This window comes from Ambystoma mexicanum, chromosome 1q (assembly GCF_040938575.1).
Source record: "Ambystoma mexicanum isolate Mex_15411 chromosome 1q, UKY_AmexF1_1, whole genome shotgun sequence".
NCBI classification, from domain to species: Eukaryota; Metazoa; Chordata; class Amphibia; order Caudata; family Ambystomatidae; genus Ambystoma; species Ambystoma mexicanum.
The window spans coordinates 426,245,251-426,266,930 of NC_090922.1; positions in this window are offsets into that span (position 1 = coordinate 426,245,251).

Below are 21,680 nucleotides of genomic sequence, written 5' to 3' on the forward strand. Positions count from 1 at the left end.
TTAGAGAGTTGGAGGTAGCCGGTGGAAGGGCTAGAGAAAAAAGGTATTTTGGAAGAGAGCGTTGGTTGTAGTGTGGGCCTGACCCCAGAAAGCCTTGTGGATAATGCAAAGGGCGTTGAACTTTATTCTTGCAACCACCGAGAGACAGTGGAGAGATTTCAGGGCTGTAGAGATATTATCCCTGGGCTTGTGGCCAAGGACAAGTCTCGCTGTCCTGTTCTGGATAAGTTGCAGAGGGCGGAGAGTAGAGGAAGGTAGCTTGAGAAAGAGGCTGTTGCAGTAGTCCAGCCTAGAGAAAAACAGGGCTCTGGAGACAGTGAGCTTCTGGGGGAAAGTGAGAAAGGGAAGAGTCCCTTTGAGGAGAAGCAGCTGGTGGATAGTGGGACCTCTTGGGGACGTCCGAGATGCGAGGAGAGAAAGAGAGAGTAGAGTCGAAGATGACACACAAGGTTTTTTGCCTCGCAGGAAGGGGAAGATAGAGGGCCAGAGTGAGAGAGGGAAAGGAGGGGCAGAGGTCCCAATGAGAAGGATCTCCATCTTAATGGCACTAACGTCAATATCGTTGGAGGTCCACCAATCCTGAATCACGGATAGACAGTCAGGAATGAGCAAGAGATGAGGAGCCTGAAAGAAAGCTGAGTGCCATTCGCATAACACTGAAAGTTAGAGGAGAAGGTAGGGATCAGGTGAGCCAAAGGGGCCAAGTAGTGGTTGAAAAACCAGGGTGAGAGGATAGAGCCCTGGGGAATGCCACAGGAAGACAGAGAGAGGTGATGGAAAAAAAGGAACCAAGTTGGACCTGGGAGGGGCAGTCCAAGAGGAAGGAGGTCAGCCACTCCAGACCCTGATCTGTGATGCCCAGGTTCTCACGTAGTAGATTGATCAGGATAGCGTGGTTGACTGTGTTGAAAGTCGAGGAAAGATCACTGAGGATTAGGACAGAAGGAATGCTGGAATCAAGGTTAGAGAGCAGATCATCACAGGTATTCACGAGAGATGTTTCCGTGCCTCTGGCAGCTCTGGAGCTAGACTTATGGTCATGGAGACAAACAACAGATTCAACGTGGAGAGTAAGCTGGGAGATTGACAGCTTTTTTCCAAGACCTTTCCCAGGAAAGGTGTGATGGAGATTGGGCGATAGTTTGCCGGACAGGTAGGATCGGCAGACTGCTTCTTGAGGAGTGGGTGCTCAAGGGAGTGCTTAAGGGGAGAGGGGAACGTTACAGTGGTGAAAGAGTGATTACAGAAATTGGCCAAGGTGCAGCGAGGGTGTCAATATGGCCCTTGATGGTTCTGGAGGAGCAGGGGAGAACCTGTTTGGACGACACTTTCATCGATCGGACTCGTCTTAGAAACCTTGTCAGGTGTTGTCAGAGAGAAAGAGGAGAAAGGAGGAGGAGAGGTAGAGATGGCCAAAGGGGGGCCGAGAGAGGAAGAGGAGATAGTGGACAGGATGTCCTGAGTTTTAGCTGAGAAGTGAGAGGCCAAAGCCATACAGAGGGCCTGAGAGGGAACCAGAGAAGTGGAGACTGCAACAGGATTGACCAGTTCCATGAAGATTTTAAAGAGTTTGGCCGTGTTGTTCGGGGCAGCAGAGACCCGGTCTTCAATGTGTGCTCTCTTCTTGATGAGTGTAATTGCTTCGACTGGCATTTTTGGGCATCCAGTCAAGGTCTGTATAAATGTGGCCTGGCATGCTTTACTGTAATTTCATAACGTGTCTAGACTGGTCTACATTGTGCAGCCAGTGGGACATGTTTTCAATGTGGCATGGCATTTTTAATAGCAAAGCATTAATGTTCCTGTGCACCGTTGGTGACTTGCATATATTGCATTGGTGTTACCGTACAAAACAATTGCAAACACTCTGGCTTTTTGGCCAATTATTCTCAGAAAGTGTGCTGTATATTGCATCAAAACACATATTTATATCTTTCTCCTAGTACAGTGTACGGCATACCCGTCAGCAGCACGTTCATGCGTATTGTGCAAGCGTGATAATCTAGGCCGGGCCAGAGTGTGGCACGACCGTGATTTGTTGCCGAGATGGGGGGGGGCCCCCTCAGCATGGCTCGCAGGGGGCCCCCACATTTTGTGTTACGCCACTGGTTAGAAGATAACGCAGCAGCTCCCAAGAGCGGATTAAGTTGAGCATTACGGTGACAGCCATACTGCGTCACCCACAGTTGCAGAAATTGAGGCAATCATGAAAACATCAAACCAAACACAGTGAGACAGATGCAACAGTTTTTGGGTTTGTGCAATTACGTTAGTGCCTGGGTGTTTGATTATAGTAGGTACACAAGGCCACTTCTGCAAGCATTAAAGAAAGTACAAGTTGGTAAAACAAAACTAGAATGGATGAAGAAATAGAGGAAGGATTTGAAGAATTGAAAAAAAGCAATTTGTACAGCCCCAGTTTTCGGAATTCCCAACTATGACGAGGAATTTTATTTGTTTTCACACATATGGGTATAGTAATGATAGCAGTGCTGACACAAAGAAACACATTAGGGTATAAACCTTTGGCATATTACAGTTTGATTTAAGACCCAATTATGAGAGGACACGTCCCTTGCGAATCATCTTTGGCAGCTGCCGCGTTTGCAATTGAGAAGTCCACAAGTATTGTCATGGGCTGTTGGGGGGATGGTGAGGGTGGGGTGGGTGTTAAGTGTAAGGCCAGTTGCCAAAAATGGAATGGGGAAAAGATATGCAGCTAATACTGTGTTCATGTATAATTGCGATGGGGGGCTGAGTTGTTAGGGGAAATGTTGTTTAACTGAAAAGACTGATGAATATATAGCTCGTACAAGGTCCAGTCGACCTCATAACTTCACGACAGACATGGATACACAATACTGATGGCTACACCCAAGATGATGCAGGGTATTAAGCTGGAATATTAGAGGTTTGGCAAACCTCATAAAAGCTAGGAAAGTCCTGACATATGCTAATAGACATAAAATTGACATCCTCCTTATACTGGGAACACATGCCATCAAGAGAGTGACGGACACATTTGCTCGTAATTGGAGTCAGCTGCGAATAGCGACAGACTATTCCTCGCAAGCTAGAGGTGTACTAACAATAATACACCAACAAACAGGGTTCCAAATGGCCAAGTCAAAGGTTAATGTAGAAGGTAGATATGCTATAGTTTTGGGGACACTGCATAACCAAGAGCTTATCTGAATCAATACATATGGGCCTAAGATAGACTCTCCCGAACTTTACCTTCAGGTATTGGAACTGATTTTGCCGGTGGGAGATGCTAGAATAATATGGGGGCGGTGACCTAAACACAATCCTTGACCCAAAGATAGACAGGACATCCACAGGGCACCGGAACCACACTAAATCAGCGCTGACTATACTTCAAGCTATGGCCACGCTGCCACTCACGGATGCATGGAGAGAGCTTCATCCCGACCGGCGGTAATATACATTCCATTCGTATGTACATGGATCCAGCTCCCGCATAGACTATTGGTTGTGCTCGCCTGAATTCATTCCAAGTGTGAGAGCCTGTGTTATGCTACCCCGTACACTGTCCGATCACTTCCCAGTGCTCCTGGACCTACAGCTGGTAGACAATGACTAAAATGTACGTCAATGGCGGATGCCTCCAGCATTATTGAAAGATGAGTCCATGATAGGGCCACTGAGATCAGACATAAGTGCCTTCTTTGACCACAAAACAGAATCGGTGGGTTCGTCAATCACGTTATGGGAAACCTTTAAGGTCTGGCTGAGGGGACACTTACTATCATGCTCACATGGCACCCTACGAGACATAAGACGAGAACTACATCAAACTGAGCTCACACTAAAAGACCTTGAACAATCATACATACAATCACAGGAGATTAATAAACTGAAACCGCTACAAGACCAGCTAACTAAATTTAGATCGCTAGCGGAACGTGAGGTTCTGCACATGTCACAACCGATAAAGGCCAGAAGATATGGCGAAGGGAACAAGGCTCGTAGATCCCTGGCTAATCTAATTAAAGCTGAACAAGGAGTAAGACAGATCACCGGGATAGCAGGCTCAGATGGCACAGTACACACAGACGCCCGAGCAATAAATGCACTGTTCTTGGGTTTCTACACTAAATTGTATGCAAATGCTGATGTGGTATCGGCGGATGAACTACAGGAATATATGGACTAATTCCAGCTGCCAGTACTGGAACCGGAAGACAGGGACATGTTGGACCTCCCCCTGAATGTAGAGGACATTGGGCAAGCCATTAAAGACTTACAAGCGGGTAAAACTCCCGGCTCGGATGGTATTCCCGCAGATTTCTACAAAACTTTTAACACAGAGCTCACCCCTAAGCTGCTAGAGGTGTGGGACGAGGCCTTTGCAAATGGATCACTACCGGAATCCATGAGGGAGGCCATAATCACGGTCCCACTCAAGCCTCAATCCCCCGCATGAACCCACATCATACCGTCCTCTGTCCCTGATAAATGTGGACACTAAAATATTTGCCAAGGTAATAGTCAATCGCTTGCTGCCACACATCAATAAATTAGTTCACCCAGACAAATCGGGGTTCACCCCTACTCGATCTACCACTTTGAACCTCCGTAGGTTTTTTTTTGTATCACCTCACAATTAGACCCAAAGGCCAAAACTGTAGCATTCGCTCTTGATGCTGAGAAAGCATTCGACTTTGTATCATGGAGGTATATTTATGCATTTGTACGCAAAATGGGATTTGGGTCAGGCTTCCTGAGCTATATACAACTATTATATAAAGATCCAATGGTCAAAATTAAAACTAATAGGACCATATCAACTGGGTACAAATTATACAGAGGCATGAGACAGGGATGCTCCCTTTGCCCCCTCATCTTTGCACTAACCATAGAAGGCATGGAAGCGAGACTGAGATATAAAGACGGATGGAGGGGAATCCGTATCAGGGGACCCCCTCAATTTATCTCGCTCTATGCAGACGACACCATGCTGTACCCAGAGACAATTCTACCCCCGGTGATGAATGAGATACAAGAATTTGCAACAATTCTGGATATAAGATCAATCAGGCTAAATCTGAAGTCCTTCCCCTAACACAAGCCACTACACAATCACAAGCCACTGCCCAATTTTGGTGGTCCCCAACGTCGGCACGGTACCTTGGCGTCATTATGGGAACAGATAAACGTACCCTACAGACATTAAACTATGAACCATAGATATCGCTGCTTGAGTACAAGCTGAGGGTCTCGGACAAATTCCTAATATCTGTACATGGCCGAATAGCTCTGCTAACTTCGGTGGTGGTACCAAAGTTGATATATTTATTTAGTAATATCCCAATCTGGCCTGGTCGAAAAAATGTGATACCCTCCGGAAATTTGCCACAAACTTTTGTATGGTGGTGGAGGGAGGGAGGGAACGGTAAGGCTACAGTGGGACAAAATATGTGAAAGATACGACACAGGCTGAGTAGCAGCCCGCTTTATTATTATACTGCACAGGCACCCTTTGCAAAATTAAGGGGCAACTCTACAGAAAAGTATGCCCACATACAAGCGGAGAAGTTTGTGGCTGCCCCCATTAACTTACAATTCATGATATTCTCCACAGCTAAAAAAGATATGGGCGAGGTGAACCTGGTGGTTGCCATTGTACGAGCCTGGACGAAATTATTTAAAAGAGTGGGATGCACAGACCCTTACCTGCCTTCCAACCCCAACTATGGCACTACCCGGATATCAAACCTACACTATACATACACTAGACACGGTACTACAGAGGAGGTGGGACCCTGGGAAAGAAATGTGGCTGGGAGACCTGTACCCTAATGAGAGATTTGTGTCACTGGAGGAAGTCAAGGGGAAAATGGGCGCAAACCTAATCACAATACTAATTTGGTAGAAAAAGTCACAGACCACAGCGCTTGTAATGAGTAAGTGGTAAGTGAGCACATAGGCTGCAGGTGTCTGAGAGGTGTGGGAGCACTGCCAAGTACAGTCCCACAGTTGTAGGGACAAATGAAGCACAGGAAAAGCCTCAGTCGTACTGCTCCAAAAGTGTACAATATGAACGTGTGTTACAAGTAATTGAGAAGAAATGTAGTCATAAATCCAACGAATTTATTCACAAAGTAGCCTGACACGGGTTTCGAGTCTTGACCGACTCTTCATCTGAGGCTTGAAATTAAGACTGCAACCTAATATTGAAAGGTGGATGGACAATGCCTGGATAACGATTCTGTGCCGAATTCTTCAGGCTCTTCAGTACCAGGACTGGCTGGTGTCATTGGTCCTTCACAACGCCTTTTTTCAAGTGCCTATCCACACGAAGCCCAGGCAATTCATGAGGTTTGTAATTGGGGATGCCCATTATAAGTTCAAGGTGCTCCCTTTTGGGTTGACCTCTGCACCCAGGTTGTTCACCAAGCTGATGGCAATAGTGACGGCCCACCTCAGGAGATCAGGCGTCTTTGTCTCAGGTTGATCCATGGTTCAGTCCTCGGAGCAGATATCCAGGCACCTTGAGGACACCTGCTCCCTGTTGCACAGCTTGGGCTTCTCCCTGAACTTACAGAAGTTGCAGGTTATACCAGGGCAGATGTTTCAATTTATTGGACCAGTCCTGGACACTTGAGAGGGGGAGGGTCCCCCCCACCCCCATAGTAGAGAGTCACTAATGCGGTGCACATGGTCAGCCTTTTCCAGAACTCCAGCAGTATTCCGGCGTCCTCCTTCCTGCGCCTCTTAGGCCTCATGGCATCCTGCATCTTCCTTGTGCCCTGAGAGGGCTCTAAGGAGGCTCCGAATTAAGTTCTTGCAGTGGCTACTCAGGAGCCAATAGTCGTAGCACTCAGGTGAGATGACGGATGTGCCAATACAATGGTCAGGCAGGGTCATGCAGTTACTGACCATTACTCACACCTGACTTCCAACACACTTCCCCACAGGGATAAAAGGCAGAGAATGGAATCACACTTTAAGCAAGGCAAAGCACATGAGGAAGCAGCAGTTCCAAGATGGCAGTTTAATACAAGACGAAAGTCGGCAATACCGAAGAGGATTGCAAGGAGGGATGTGCCCTTGACCTTTTCAACGAAAGACTGTTACTTTCATGAACCTTTGAGAATATGATTCAAGGCTGGAGAATCCTGCATTGTGTGTCAGAGGTACCCGGGGCTGTCCCACCGCGATAGTCAAGGTGGGGAGAATCATTTGCCGCCGTTATACTGTCCTTGGCTCCTACAATAAAGCAGCGCCAAGGAAGTCAGCACAGCCGGTGAGTTGGGGAGACTGATAACAGAACGGTCTGTGTTGAAGCCAAGGTTGCAAGCGGCAACATTGTGTAGTGAAAACTGAAGAGAACAGTGTTTGAAGCGTATCTGAGTCCGGCTGAAGGGGATCCGAGATCTGAAATATGAGCCTGATTGAGGGGGATCCGGGGTGAACTGTGGGTCACCCAAGAAAGAATATCCTGTAAGGAATTAGATGCATAAATAATTTGCGAACATTGTGTTGAGAGGATCTGAGCCCGGCTGAGGGGGATCTGAGGTGTATAGTGAATCACCTAAAAGTACTTGTAAAAATCCAAAAGAGGAAAATAACTTGGTTTGTTTGTTACATCAGGCCCTCTAAATCAAGAGACTTTGAAAGGCAAAGAGACTTGGGCACGGAAGGCCCTGATGCTAATGATTGAACTGTATTCTCGTGCTAGAGGAGCTAAAGACTGTGCTAAGCTCGTACTGCCTTGTCCTGTGCTGAAAATATTGGAAAGGGAGGCTAACGGCCTGAACATCCTGGTATATCATTTTGTGACCACTTCTTTCTTTTTTGTAACATTGTTTCCCACACTGTTTGTATTTAGAGGTAATGATTGGCAATAGGTTTATTAGTATAGGCCCTTTTATTTTGACAAGACACCACTAGGACTGCGTTATTATTATTTGATGGTCATAGCTTGCTCCCACTGTAGAGTCAGGATTAGATAGGCGTTTTTCCAACCCTTTTTGAAGTTCAATAAACACCCTTGAACTGTTTTCACTTGTATCTGTCTTACTGTTGATACCATGCCTTCCTTACAGTCTGCATTCCCATTGGGTCCTTTGGACCCAATGGGAATGGGTGGCGACATTACCGCCAACGGTAATAGCGCCAGAGGTAATTGCGCCAAAAATGGGCAGGAAATTCCAATTTCCCACCCAACTGATGATTGGGTCGAACGGTAAATGCAGCAGTAATAGTGTTACTGCTGCATTTTACCACTTTGCCCAACTTGTGATGAAGCCCTTTGCCTCTAGGAGTGAGAGAGAAACTAAGAGAAGAGTTGCAGGGCTTATTGAACCAGTTCAGAGTAGTGAGTGGTTGTCACTGATTGTAGTCACACAGCATCCAGATGGTTGCATCAGACTGTGTGTAGACTTAAGAGATTTGAACCATAATATTTGGGTTAACAGGTACCTGTTAACCAAGGTCAATGAAATGTTAACAACCATGTCATTTGCTGGATTGTATACCACTCTGCACCTTTCATTGGCCTGCCCTTAGGGGTAGTTATATCCTCCATTCTGAGCATTAACAGCATTCATTGCTCCGATGGGGGCACACCAATTCAAGAGGATGCCGTTCGGTTTAGCATCGGAGTCAGCCATATTCCAGAAGATTATGGAGGATCTGCTGGGTGATGTTCCTGGAGTAAAGTGTTTCTAGGTTGATATTCTGGTAGGTGCTAAAACCGAAGAAGAGCATGATGTGAGAGAGTATGAAGTGTTGCAGAGGTTGGAGAAAGGAGAGCTAACTGTTAAGAAGGAAAAGTGTCAGTTCAAGGTGCACCAGGTGTCATACCTGGCTCATTTGTTGACTAAGGAAGATTTGGGAATCTGACTGGAGATGGTTGATGCGATACTCAAGGTGAGGTCACCAGTGAATAAAGTGAATAAAGATGAGGTAAGATTTTTCCTGGGTTTAATTGAATATTGGGCAAAGTTTGTGGAGAACTTTGTAGCAAAGTGTGCAGTTTTGCGGGATCTTCTAAAGGTGAAAAGGGCGTTTGTTTGGGGGAGGAGGAAGAAAAAGCTTTTATGAGAAGGAAAGAGGTGGTGGCAAACACACCCATGTTATATAAGTTTGACACAACAGCTGCAACCATTGTGACAGTTCATGCATGTGCATGTGGTATGGGGGCAGTCCTCAGTCAAGTTCGGAGGTATGTGGAAGTACCAATAGCCTTTGCTTAATGGACTCTAACAGAGACGGAAGCAAGATATTCTACTATAGAACAAGAGAGTTTGGCGTGTTATTGGGCATCCAAATATTTTAAGACTTGTGTGGGGTATTCCAAACAAAGTCAGGAGTGATTATTAGCCATTGATTCATTTATTCACCACGAGAGGTTTAGGCTTGGTGATGCAGAGGATAGCAAGATGGTTAGCTACATTACAAAGATACAATTTTACCAGGTTGTTGTAATCATGTGGCAGATTGTTTGTCTAGAGCACTGATAGACGCTAAGGGACAAGAGAGTGATGTGTGTGAGAATTGGATTGCGTAAGTGGAGGAGACAGTGAGTAATGCTTTCTCAAAGTCACCTTGGATTGAGGAGGTAGGAAAAGATGAGGAAATAAGACTTGCCATAGTGAATGGTAAACAAAGTTGGAAGTTGGGGGTAGGGGTGTGTTCTCTGTACTATAAGGTGAGGGACGAATTGAGTACTTCTGAGTTGGGTCTGGCAACAGGTGAAAGGTTGATAACCCCCACTTTGTTGAGGAATCAAATTACTAAACAAGCACATTGTGGGCATTTGGGAAAAAACCTGACCAAATGGAGGTTGCGAGCAATGTTTTGGTGGCCGGGATGGATGCCATGGTTGATGAGGAGGTGGGGCAATGCATCCCTTGAGGATTGAGTGATAAATCATTAAAAACACAGAACATGGAAATGGTCAGAGTGGATGTAACTGAGCGTGTGTGGGAAAAGTTGGTGATAGATTTCATGGGCCCCATGTATTTGCTAGGTTAAAAAAAACAGGTTTGCCATAGTGATGGTAGATTATGCCTCTAGATGGTTTGAGGTTGAATTTGTAGAGAACATTACTACAAGGTGTGTGAATTATTATCTTGAAAGATTGTTTTCAAGGGAAGGCTATCTATAGATCATTATATCCGAATAGAGCTAGTCTTGCATGAAATGTGCAGGTATTTGACTTCACATGGAATTGAAAATCACTGGAATGCATTATAAAATCCTATGGAAAATGGGCTGGTGGAACATATAAATGATATAATTAAAGCGACAATTCAATTAGCACATGTATTTGTATTTCATTACATTTTTAGTGCGCCTTTCGCCAAAGGCGCTGAGCAATAAAACAATCCAAAAAAATAAGCAGTACAATCATGTGGGTGCCAATGAGAAAAATTACATCAGCAGAGTAAAAACAGAGAATGTTAAGAAGGTAAGGAAGAAAGGCAATAGAGTTTAAGATTAGACTGGAAAATACAAAGAGATGAGGAGGAGTAAAGTGAAAGAGGAAGAGCGTTCAAGTGTTTGAGGGCCAAAAGAGAAAAGAACGGAAACAAGACGAGGCAGAAGGGGGCTTTGAAGTGCATTTGAAAACAATTGAAATAAAATGATACAAAAGATGAGATTCAAAAGGAATTAACAAAATTGAAAGTAGGGAAGATGTGATAGACGCCCAAGGGGGTAAAGAAAAAATAAGGAGCGCAGAAGAGTTATAAATAGAACAAAGATGGAAGAGATGACAGGCAGGGAGACCAAGCAATAAAGATGAACACTAGTCAATAGAGGAATAAAAAAGAGAAAAGAGAAGAGCTTTAATATCATGAAAGGAAAGATAAGCATGAGCACCACGAATGTTAAACAAAGCATAACGGCATGAACAGGCAATAGAAGAAATATGGAGAGAAAAAGAGAGAGAAGAATCAAAGATAATGCCCAAATTGCACGCTGAGAGAGAAGGAAAGAAAAGATGCAGAAAAAAGGATTGAAGGGGGAATGGAGTGGGAGAAATGGTAGAAGGGAAAAACAAGATCTTGGTTTCATGGACGTCATATAGGGGTCGCCAGAGGTCTCCCTTGCTACCCCTGTGGTCTCCCCTGCTGCTCCTAAAAAAAGTTTTTTTTTTTTTAAATTTAAATTGTGGCTCATGGGCTGTGGCCAGCAGAACGTGGCTCTTTGTTTCTGGATTGGCTGGTTTTCTGATAGCTATAGCCGGTAAGGTAGCTCAGTGGGTTGAGCGCTGGCTGTTGCAATGTGTGTGTGATCTGCAGGTTGCAGGTTTGACTCTCTGCAAGTTTGATAAATGAGTACCAATACAGTTTGGGTGATATTGTATGTATATTTGTTTTATATGAAGCGCTTAAACGTACGTGCTATATAATAACACATCATTATTGTTTGGCCTTGGACGTCTGCTTGCATACACAGTGATTTGTCATTTGGGCCTATACGCACCGACATTAACGATACGTATGGTGATCCATTCTTGTATGAAATGTGTATCACGTTACAGTGATATCATAACCATATTTTTCGTAGTGTACTCAGAAACAATGCTATGTGATGCCACTTCCTGTTTTGTCGTGGGGTGAAAGGTTGTGTTCCATCGTTTCCCGTTATATCACTTCGGGATGGGGTCAAATGATCACTTCCTGTGATGTCATCAGAGGTCAAGGGTCGTTTGATGTCACTTCTGCTACCCCTGGCATTTTGGTGAAATTACATCCCTGCTCAGTTTTTGAGGGAGTGAGATACAATACAAATACAAATTAGCACATGCTAATGGCATGGAAGGGAGGCTGTGTGTTCAAAATATGATGATGGTGTACAGAGACACACCACGTGTTGCGACTGGTGTATCACCTTTCCAAAAAATGAGGGGAGGAGAGATCCGGTCTAGAGTGTATCCACATTGGATGTCGGAAGGCATGGCCAAGAAGGTAATGGGAGGAGTCACCGGGGAGTGTTCTGTGTCATAAGAGTGAAGAAACCCATTAAAGTTCTGAAAGGATATACGCGGTTTTATGAGGTATTGTCGTGCAAGTGTGAAGGAAACATGTGGTTACAAGTGATGGTAAAAGGTGGAGCATGGATCGGGTAGCTGTTGTTAGGAATCCTGATCTTATGAAGCCATTTCAGGAATATATTGAGAATGGATTGTCATGGAATGGAGGGGATGACTGGTATAAGTTAGGAAGTGCCAATAGTGGAAGTGTGACTACCAGCAGAACCAGTGGTCAGAAAGGTCAAGTGAGTCAAGAAGGTGTTGAAACTTCTTGCTCTGAAGAGTTGCCAGAAAGAGAGAATGGTGGTGTAGAGGTCAAATCAAATATGTTTACAAGTGGCGAGGGTCAGAGAATAAATGGAATTTTAGCTTGTGTAAGAAGAAGACCAATGAGGTATGATTATTCTGAAATGTCTTTATTCAGTAATGCTAGAGTATCAACTTTGGAGATTTGTCCAGAGTTATTTTTATTATTTATTTATTTCATTTGTATAGTGCACACAAACCCATAGGCATCTAGGGGCTGTTGCTTATGTAAGTTACATCCAGCTACATGTTCAGAGTATGGGGGGGTTACACACTGAGTGTGTTAGTCTTCGGTTCCCAATGGGTTAAGCAGTCAGTATACAATAAACATTCAATTTATTCATGCAAACAGCCATGTTTTAGGGCTTTCCGGACAACCCAGTAGGATTCTTCTGACCTGAGGGCGAGATAAGTCTTAGATATGTATTGCGTATCTTTAGACGAAGAAGAATGTTGTATTTGTGCATACATTCTCATTGTATTATATTTATTTTGTACAGTCATGTAAATGTAAGTTGGGTGATAGTTTTGTGACTTGTATAAGGAGGAGCAGGTGTTGTATCTAAATTACTGCATGCATATATGTGCGTGTGATGGTTCTAACATTTTATTTTGGAATGTCATCACGCGCAGTGCTCGTAGTGACCGTTATTCATTTACGAGTCAAGCGTCAGCCTATCTAGGTCCTTTCAAAAATAGTAAATACTTGTTATTTTACCTGTAATATTGGAGGAAGCGGTCTTTTTTACCACAGCTGTGTTCCCTGCTTTGAGCTCGAAACACCATACATTTCGTATGCTTGTTTCTGGTAATTTCCTTTTCATCCACCCACACTGTTTACTTTTCATATATATGTGGTCATATTTGTTTCCTACCCACCCACATACACGTTACACTTCATTTAACCACCATGAACACACACACACTTTAACAAATCAAAGAATCTTAAAATATATGTTTTGTTAAAATAATATTAATGTACGCGTAAGTACCATCCCAGAAAACAGGCATTTGGCCATGTTCGTACTCAGTAGGGGGAGGGCCCCCCACAATTTTGTAAAATAATAAATTATTAAGCACCACAGAAAAACAAACATAATATAGACAGACTTACCAGCAAGTTGATGTCAGTGTTATCATTAGGTTGTTTATTTGCCAGACCTGTGGCAGGAAATGCTGTATAAAACAGATGTTCTCATATTGACAATATTCTTTTTACGTCTAGTAGAGCTTTAGATCTCTGACAGGGCTCTTTAGCAGTACAGAGAGGGGACTTGGTGTCAATCCGCTGACCCATGATGCAGAGACAGCGCATCATGGTGAAAGCTCTGTTATAAGGTCGCCCACTTTGTAAACGCTAGTACAACTGTATAAGTAGGAGTGAGAGTTGGCAAATGTTGCTGTTAAGGGGTTGTCGAGTTTCCATGATTACCTTCATATGATTGGTATGGACAGTTAAGTAAAGGGGGAAAACTTAGGTATTAGGGTGTAATGTAGTGCCCCTTTAATAGGGGCGTGGTGAGTCCTGAGGAGACACGGGTCATCACCGTGTCACAATGTTAATAAAAGGGGCCACTGCAGGCACGTGCGGCACTGCAGTGGAGACCCAGTTAGCGGCAACTCCTGGCTCCTGTTGGCCTTGTGTATGCTTGTTGCTGCCGTGTGATCACGGCCCTGTAGCCTGCCTGGGCCTGTGTGGCCACAGTGCTTGGGCATTGTGTGCTGGGTGTCCCCAGTGTGTCATTACCAGCGGGTACCCCTGCTGCCGGAGGGTGCCCCCTCTCATGTCTTTTGCTGCGTGGCTGCAGCAAACCCAGGTGATCCTGGGAATTGGTATTGTGCTCCGGTACCCCCTGAGCCCCTCATAACATTGGCGACGAGTGGTGCGCAGCCCTCGGCCCCCGTGCTAACAATTGGCGGGCTGCCGAGGGGCTGTTCATGACCCAGCATGTTCGAGGTGCGTCTACAAGGGCATGTGGCTGCAGGAGCGCTGAGCCGGCAGCAAGGACGGCCAAGCCCCCGCGCAAATCGGGCAGAGGCTGCTGGGGGCCGTCAGTCCTGAATGAGAGTGACGTCAGCTGCGAGGTGAGGAGGCCTGTGGATTGTGTGAGCAGTGAGAGAGAGGGGGCGGGCCTAAACGAGCCGGGCCCGCGGCGGTGAAACGGAGTGCAGGGCTCAGCCAGCAACCTCCTGTGGTCCCCAGAGATAGGGACGGAGGAGCGGGGAGGCGCTGCCCCGCACGTCAAAAGCTCCCAGAAGACGGTACCTGTAGAAAGGGACAGGTCAATGTGTGGAGCCACAGACCTTAGTTGGCCCCACAACGGTAAGGAGGAGACAGACAGCCCCCAACTGGAGCTGCATACACCCAGCCTGCCGAGAAAGCGCAGGTGAGGCCACAGTGCCTAGCTCCCCCCCATAACTGCACAGCAGAAGGGGGAGGGAAAAAGATCATATAAACAGTGACAAGAGCAGGAATTCCCCAGGCATGTTCTCCTCAGCCCACCTGAACGTGGGCATCGTCATTCCAGCCCACCTGAGGCTACTCCCCCAGCCCACCAGAATGGGGGGCAACTCGTCCCAGCCCCCTTGAAACATTGTCCAGCCCACCAGAACGGGACAACACCCTTCCAGGCCGTCAAATTGCTTCCCTACCAACAAGAACCAGAAAAGGGGCAACAGCGGCGTGCCCGTTGTCTCAATCAAGCACAGGAACAACAAAGAGGGGAAATTACCCAGCAAACCGGAAGGGTAGCGGCTCTGCACAGGCGTGCTTGTGCGTCCTGGTGTCTGTGTGGGGACCCGCATTAGGACCCATTATGAGTGCGGAGGATGATGAGGGCCAGGGGTCATACCGACAAAATGGACAACTTGCCCCATTACGTATCTTTGACATGATGGGAGCACCTGCCAGATAGGGTCCTCGCTGGGTGGCATGGGTCAAAAATTTGGAGTTCTTTTTTGAGGCTGTATAGATAAGGGATAAAGGAAAACGGCCAACAATCCTATATTCGGCCAGCCCCGCAGTCCAGAGACTGTTGAAAAGGAACAAGTTACTTACCTGTAACTGTTGTTCTCCAGCATGGGTCTGGCATGGATTCACATGCTCATGAATATTCCCCGTCGTCAGGCTGGGAATCCTCGGTAAAGAAAAATCAGTATCAGTTTCGTTTCTGATCTGTCTTTCATAGAAGTAACCAATCACTGATCTCTGCGTCATACTGACCACAGCCAATGACTGCCCTCTACCTAAGCCCCGCCTCTGGCAGCCATCTTCAGATTTGGTAGCACGTGAAGTGGCAGTATGACCAAGTGAAGAGCCGCAGAGGGGTAGGCGGGAGGGTTCGCATGTGAATCCATGCCAGACCCATGCTGGAGAACAACAGTTACAGGTAAGTAACTTGTTCCTTCTCCAGCATGGAGTCTGGCATGGATTCACATGCTCATGAATATAAGATCAAATAGCAGTACACACATGCACAACCACGGGGGGTGGCAAAAGGCTCAACATTAAGCAATACAAAAAACTCAACATTAAGCATCTCTTACTTCCTCACCAGGCTCACCTTAAGCGAACAGGTTGCGCAGCACTGCTTGGCCGACCCTGGACTCCTCCCTGGAATCCCGATCGACGCAGTAGAATCTCGTGAAGGTGTGTGTCGACCTCCACGTAGCCGCCCTGCAGATGTCCAGCAGGGGCACACCGGATAAGAACGCCGTAGTAGCAGCGATCGCTCTGGTCGAATGGGCTCTCGGACGGCCTGGCAGCGGTCGGTTAGCCAACTGGTGGCAGTGCATGATGCAGCCGGAGAGCCATCTGGAAATAGAAGACTTCGAGAGAGCCTTCCCTTGATTCACAGGTCCAAAGTTCACAAACAGCTGTGATGTCCTCCGGAAACTCTTCGTGCGGTCCACGTAGAACTTCAGCGCTCTAGCCACATCCAGCGAGTGCAAAGTCCTCTCGGCCGGCGACGAAGGAGACGGGAAGAAAACAGGTAACACCAGGGGCTCGTTAAGATGGAAGTCCGACGGCACCTTGGGCATAAAGGAGGGGTGCGTCCTAAGCACCACCCTCGAGGCATGGAAAGTCAAGTACGGTGCTTTGCAGGATAGGGCCTGGATCTCTCCCACTCGTCGTGCGGAGGTAATGGCCACCAGGAATGCAGTCTTCCACGACACAAACTTCATCGGTGCGGAGTGCATCGGCTCGAATGGGGGCCCCATGAGCCTGGTCAGCACCACGTTAAGTTCCCACGCCAGGGCCGGGGCCTTCACCGGCAGGAACGACCGGAACAGTCCTTTCATAAACTCTTTTACCAGTCGATGGGACCACAGGGACGTCCGTCCTGTGGTTCTTGTATATCTGGAGATCGCCGCCAGATGAATCTTAATGGAAGCATAGGCTAGCCCAGCCTTTGCCAGCGATAGCAGGTACGGCAGCACTTGAGGGGCCGTAATCCGTAGGGGGTTGATCTTCTGTGCTCGGCACCAGATAAAGAACCTCTTCCACTTATGACCGTAGCATTTGAGAGTCGAGGATGCCCTGGCCTTTGCAAGAACCTCTCTGCAATCGGCCGGTATATCGTAGCCTCCAAACTCTAGCGCTGCAGGAGCCAAGCCTGCAGGTTCAGCGACGCGGGTCATGGTGGAAGATGGCGCCTCCTTCTCTGGAGAGAAGGTCCGCGTCCGCCGAAAGCTTGATGGGAGGGGACGTTGACAAGTCCAGAAGGTCCGGGAACCAGATCTGCCTCGGCCACGCCAGTGCGACGAGGATCATCCTGCACTGGGACCTCTTGAGCTGGTTGATGAGTCGAAGCAGCAACGGCAACGGAGGGAACGCATACAGGTATAGGCAGTCCCAGGGGAACGAGAACGCATCGCCCATGCTTCTCGGCTGGGGAAACCTGCTGGCGAACCTCTTGCACTTCGAGTTCGTCGCTGTTGCGAACAGGTCGATTTGGGGTTTGCCCCATCGTCGGAAGAGTTGATCCACCTGATCCTGGCGCAGTTCCCACTCATGACACGCGCGCAGCTCCCTTCTGAGCGAGTCGGCGATGGTGTTTCTTTCTCCTGCCAGGTGGAAGGGAAACAGGAACATCCCCTGGGCGACCGCCCAGTGCCACAGATCCTGTGCCTCCTTGGATAGGGCTGGGGATCTGGTGCCTCCCTGCTTCCGTATGTAAAACATTGTCGTGGTGTTGTCCGTGAAGATCCGCACCACCTTGCCCTTGAGCGACGGGAGGAACGATCTGAGAGCCCAGAACACGGCTCGGAGTTCCAGGACGTTGATGTGCAGAAGCCTCTCCTCCGGGAGCCAGAGGCCTCTTGCGTGGAGATCTCCGGCGTGGGCGCCCCAACCTTCCAGGGAGGCGTCCGTCGTCACCGTCTCCTGGTACGCCGGCGTCTGAAAGTCCTTGCCCGCCGTGAGGTGCGCTCGAACGCCCCACCACTGAATCGCCCACCGGAACACCCCGTTGAGGGGGACCCTGTCTTCGAAGGTGCCCGTCGCCTGCATCCAACGGGCGTCGAGAAATTCTTGAAGAGGGCGCATCCGTAGTCTGCAGAGGCGCACCAGGTAGATGCACGAGGACATCATCCCCAGGAGGGACTTGATGGACCTCACCCTAGCCACGTCCGTGGCTAGCAGGCGCTGCACTTTGCCTAGAATGGTCTTCGTCCGTTCTTACGATGGTGCCGCCAGGCGCCTCACTGTATCGAGCTTCGCTCCCAGAAACAGGGCCACCTGCGACGGCACCAGGTGGGACTTTGGGTAGTTTATGGCGAATCCCAGGTCTGTGAGTAGCTGGACGGTCCTCGCAGTGTGTTCGACGCCGAGTTCCCTCGTCCTTGAGCGGATGAGCCAGTCGTCCAGGTAGGGGTAGACGTAAAGCCCCTGCAGGCGCAGCCACGCCGCCCCAGGTGCTAGGCACTTGGTAAAGACCCTGGGGGCCGACTTCAATCCGAACCGCAGTGCTCTGAATTGGTAGTGGCGTCCCTGGACGACGAACCTGAGGAACTTTCGGTGACTTTTGAGGATGGGAACGTGGAAGTATGCATCCTCCAGGTCCAACGACGATAGAAAGTCGCCTTCCTCCAGCTGTTCCAGTACATGCTGGAGGGTGACCATCCTGAACTCTTGTGACCTGATGTATTTGTTCAAACGACGAAGGTCCAGGATGGGGCGCCAGCCACCCGTCTTCTTCCTGACGAGGAAGTACCTTGAGTACACCCCGGAGCCCCGGAGCCTCTTCGGGACAAGCTCGATGGCGCCTTTCCTGAGCATCGCCCGTACTTCTAACAGCAGTTGCGGGACGTGATTTTCCTTCCTGGCCACAGGTGGAACGTGAGGGCACTTCTTCAGGAATTCGATAGAGTGTCCTCTTGCCAGGGTATCCAGCACCCAACGGTCGGTGGAGATGGACTTCCACACGCCGTCGAAATTCGTCAGCCGGCCTCCCACCGGGGTGCTTCGGTGGGGGCCCGAGACCACGGCCGGTTCAGTCCTACTTGGAGGTGGTGGCCTTGCCGCCCTGGCCACCTTGCCGACGGCGGCAAGGCGCTCCCTGCTTGCCGCGACCCCTGTAGGCCTCCTGAGACGAGGAGCGTGCCGCCTGGCGGTAGGACGACGAGCCACCGCTGGATCCCTTGGAGGCACCCTGTCTGCCTCCGGAGCTCCGAAAGGGCCGTCGTTGCTGAAGGGCTCCTAGGGCGCGGGCCGTCTCCGTGTCCGTCTTTATGGCTTGGAGGGATTCGTCCACCACCTTCCCGAACAAGTTGCTGCCGTCGAACGGCATATCCAACACCCTGGTCTGGACGTCCTGACGGAAGTCGGTCGCCCGGGGCCAACCCCGTCATCGTAGGCAAACACCGTTGCCCAGCTGGCGGAACCCGGTATCAGCAATAACGGTTACCACCGTTATGGCGTGGTCCGACGCCACCTCGCCTTCTTGAAGTATTTCCAGGGCCTCGGACCTCTTGTCGTCCGGTAGGAAGTCCAATATGGGGGCCAGCTTAAACCAGAGCTCCCTGTCGTAACGGGCCACGATCGCCAGGGCGTTGGCCGCTTTGATCGTCGTCGCCGCCGACAAAATGACCCGCCGCCCCATGGCGTCCAACTTCTTTCCCTCGCTGTCCGGCGGGGAATTCGACGTCGAGGCTCCTGACCCCGCCGCTTTCTTCTTCGCCGCCACCGAGACAACCGAGTCTGGCGTTGGCTGGGCCCTGAGGCACAGGGGAGCGGTTTCGGAGACCCGGTACTTCTTCTCGTAACGGTCCCGTTTGGCTGGTGCCGTGGAGGGGTTCTTGAGAACCGACAGGCCCTCCTCCCAGATGTCATCGATTAGAGGCACCGCGATGACAGTCTTCCTCTTGGCCTCCCGGCGCTGATAGAGGAAACCTTCCTTTTTCTGCTCCTCCGGGCAGAGCTGGAACAATTCGGATGCCATGGCGATCATGGCGTGGAATGAGCCCATCTCGTCGGGCGGCGAGGCCCGTGCGACGGGAGACGGGAGACCCGTTCCGTCGTCGTCGCCCTCAGAACCCGTCGTCGAGCCCATCGCACCGTCATCTCCCGACTCGTGGGAGGATGAGGAGGGAACTGTAGGCCTTACGGGGGCGAGTGGAGGAGAGGGTTGGGTCCTCCATCGTTTATTCTGAGGACTTCCCGACGGGCCAGGTTGCGGGTCCTCCGGCCTGGGCCGTGGGAATCTCGTCCTTATCTCAGAGCATAAGGACTGGATCGCAGACAAAATGGCTGCCGAACCATCCTGAGGCCTAGGTTCCGGCTGCGCCGGAAGGGAAGGCTGCTCTTCCTCGCCATTGTAGTCTTCCTCGGTTATCTCCCGAGGATCTTCCTTACGGGATCGAACCTTCTCGAATTGGACTTCGAGGTTCCTCACGGCCTCGGTCAGTTCCTCCTCCGAGGCTGACTCCGAGCTCGAGGAGGCTACCGTGCCCCCCCTCGCTTCTTCCATCATGGTGGCCATGACGATGGGCTGAAAAGAGGATTCCCTCCTTGGCGGCAGGGAAACTCTAGTCCCGGAGGCAGTCTCCGCTGGCGGGGTCTCTGCCGGCTTGGCCAGAGTTGCCGCGATCGCCTCGATAGAGGCCTTTGCCTGCTGGGTAGGGGCCTTCACCACCTTAGGTACGTCCCGGGCCTTCTCCTTAGGGGGAGGGGTGACGCCTCGCTCCCCCTCTTCTGAGATCGGACAGGGCTTCTCCCGAAGCTTACCCGGGGTCTCGGACTTCCTCTTCCCCGAACCGGAGTGCTGGCTCGTGGTTGACGGTGCCGGAGAAGGCGCGCCCTTCCTGGTGACCGAAGAGCCCGACCTTTCGGCGCTCCCGGAGCCACCAGACTCGCGGCGCTTGGCCTGGTGTTGGGCCCCCGTCGCCAGGGCGCCCGCACAGGACTTAGAAGCCCGCTCGTACCCTTTCTTCTTCTTCTCACCCGTTGAGCCCTTCTCCAACCAGCTGGCGAGACGGGATCGACAGTCCCTCATGGTCCGCTCCGACAAGTTCTTGCAGAACTGGCAGTCCTTCTCTACATGAGTCTTGTCCCCATGAAGACAGTAGAGGCATCGCGAATGGGGGGCAACTCGTCCCAGCCCCCTTGAAACATTGCCCAGCCCATCAGAACGGGACAACACCCTTCCAGGCCATCAAATTGCTTCCCTACCAACAAGAACCAGAAAAGGGGCAACAGCGGCGTGCCCGTTGTCTCAATCAAGCACAGGAACAACAAAGAGGGGAAATTACCCAGCAAACCGGAAGGGTAGCGGCTCTGCACAGGCGTGCTTGTGCGTCCTGGTGTCTGTGTGGTGACTTGCATTAGGACCCATTATGAGTGCGGAGGATAATGAGGGCCAGGGGTCATACCGACAAAATGGACAACTTGCTCCATTACGTATCTTTGACATGGTGGGAGCACCTGCCAGATAGGGTCCTTGCTGGGTGGCATGGGTCAAAAATTTGGAGTTCTTTTTTGAGGCTGTATAGATAAGGGATAAAGGAAAACGGCCAACAATCCTATATTCGGCCAGCCCCGCGGTCCAGAGACTGTTGAAAAGGAACAAGTTACTTACCTGTAACTGTTGTTCTCCAGCATGGGTCTGGCATGGATTCACATGCTCATGAATATTCCCCGTCGTCAGGCTGGGAATCCTCGGTAAAGAAAAATCAGTATCAGTTTCGTTTCTGATCTGTCTTTCGTAGTAGTAACCAATCACTGATCTCTGCGTCATACTGACCACAGCCAATGACTGCCCTCTACCTAAGCCCCACCTCTGGCAGCCATCTTCAGATTTGGTAGCACGTGAAGTGGCAGTATGACCAAGTGAAGAGCCGCAGAGGGGTAGGCGGGAGGGTTCGC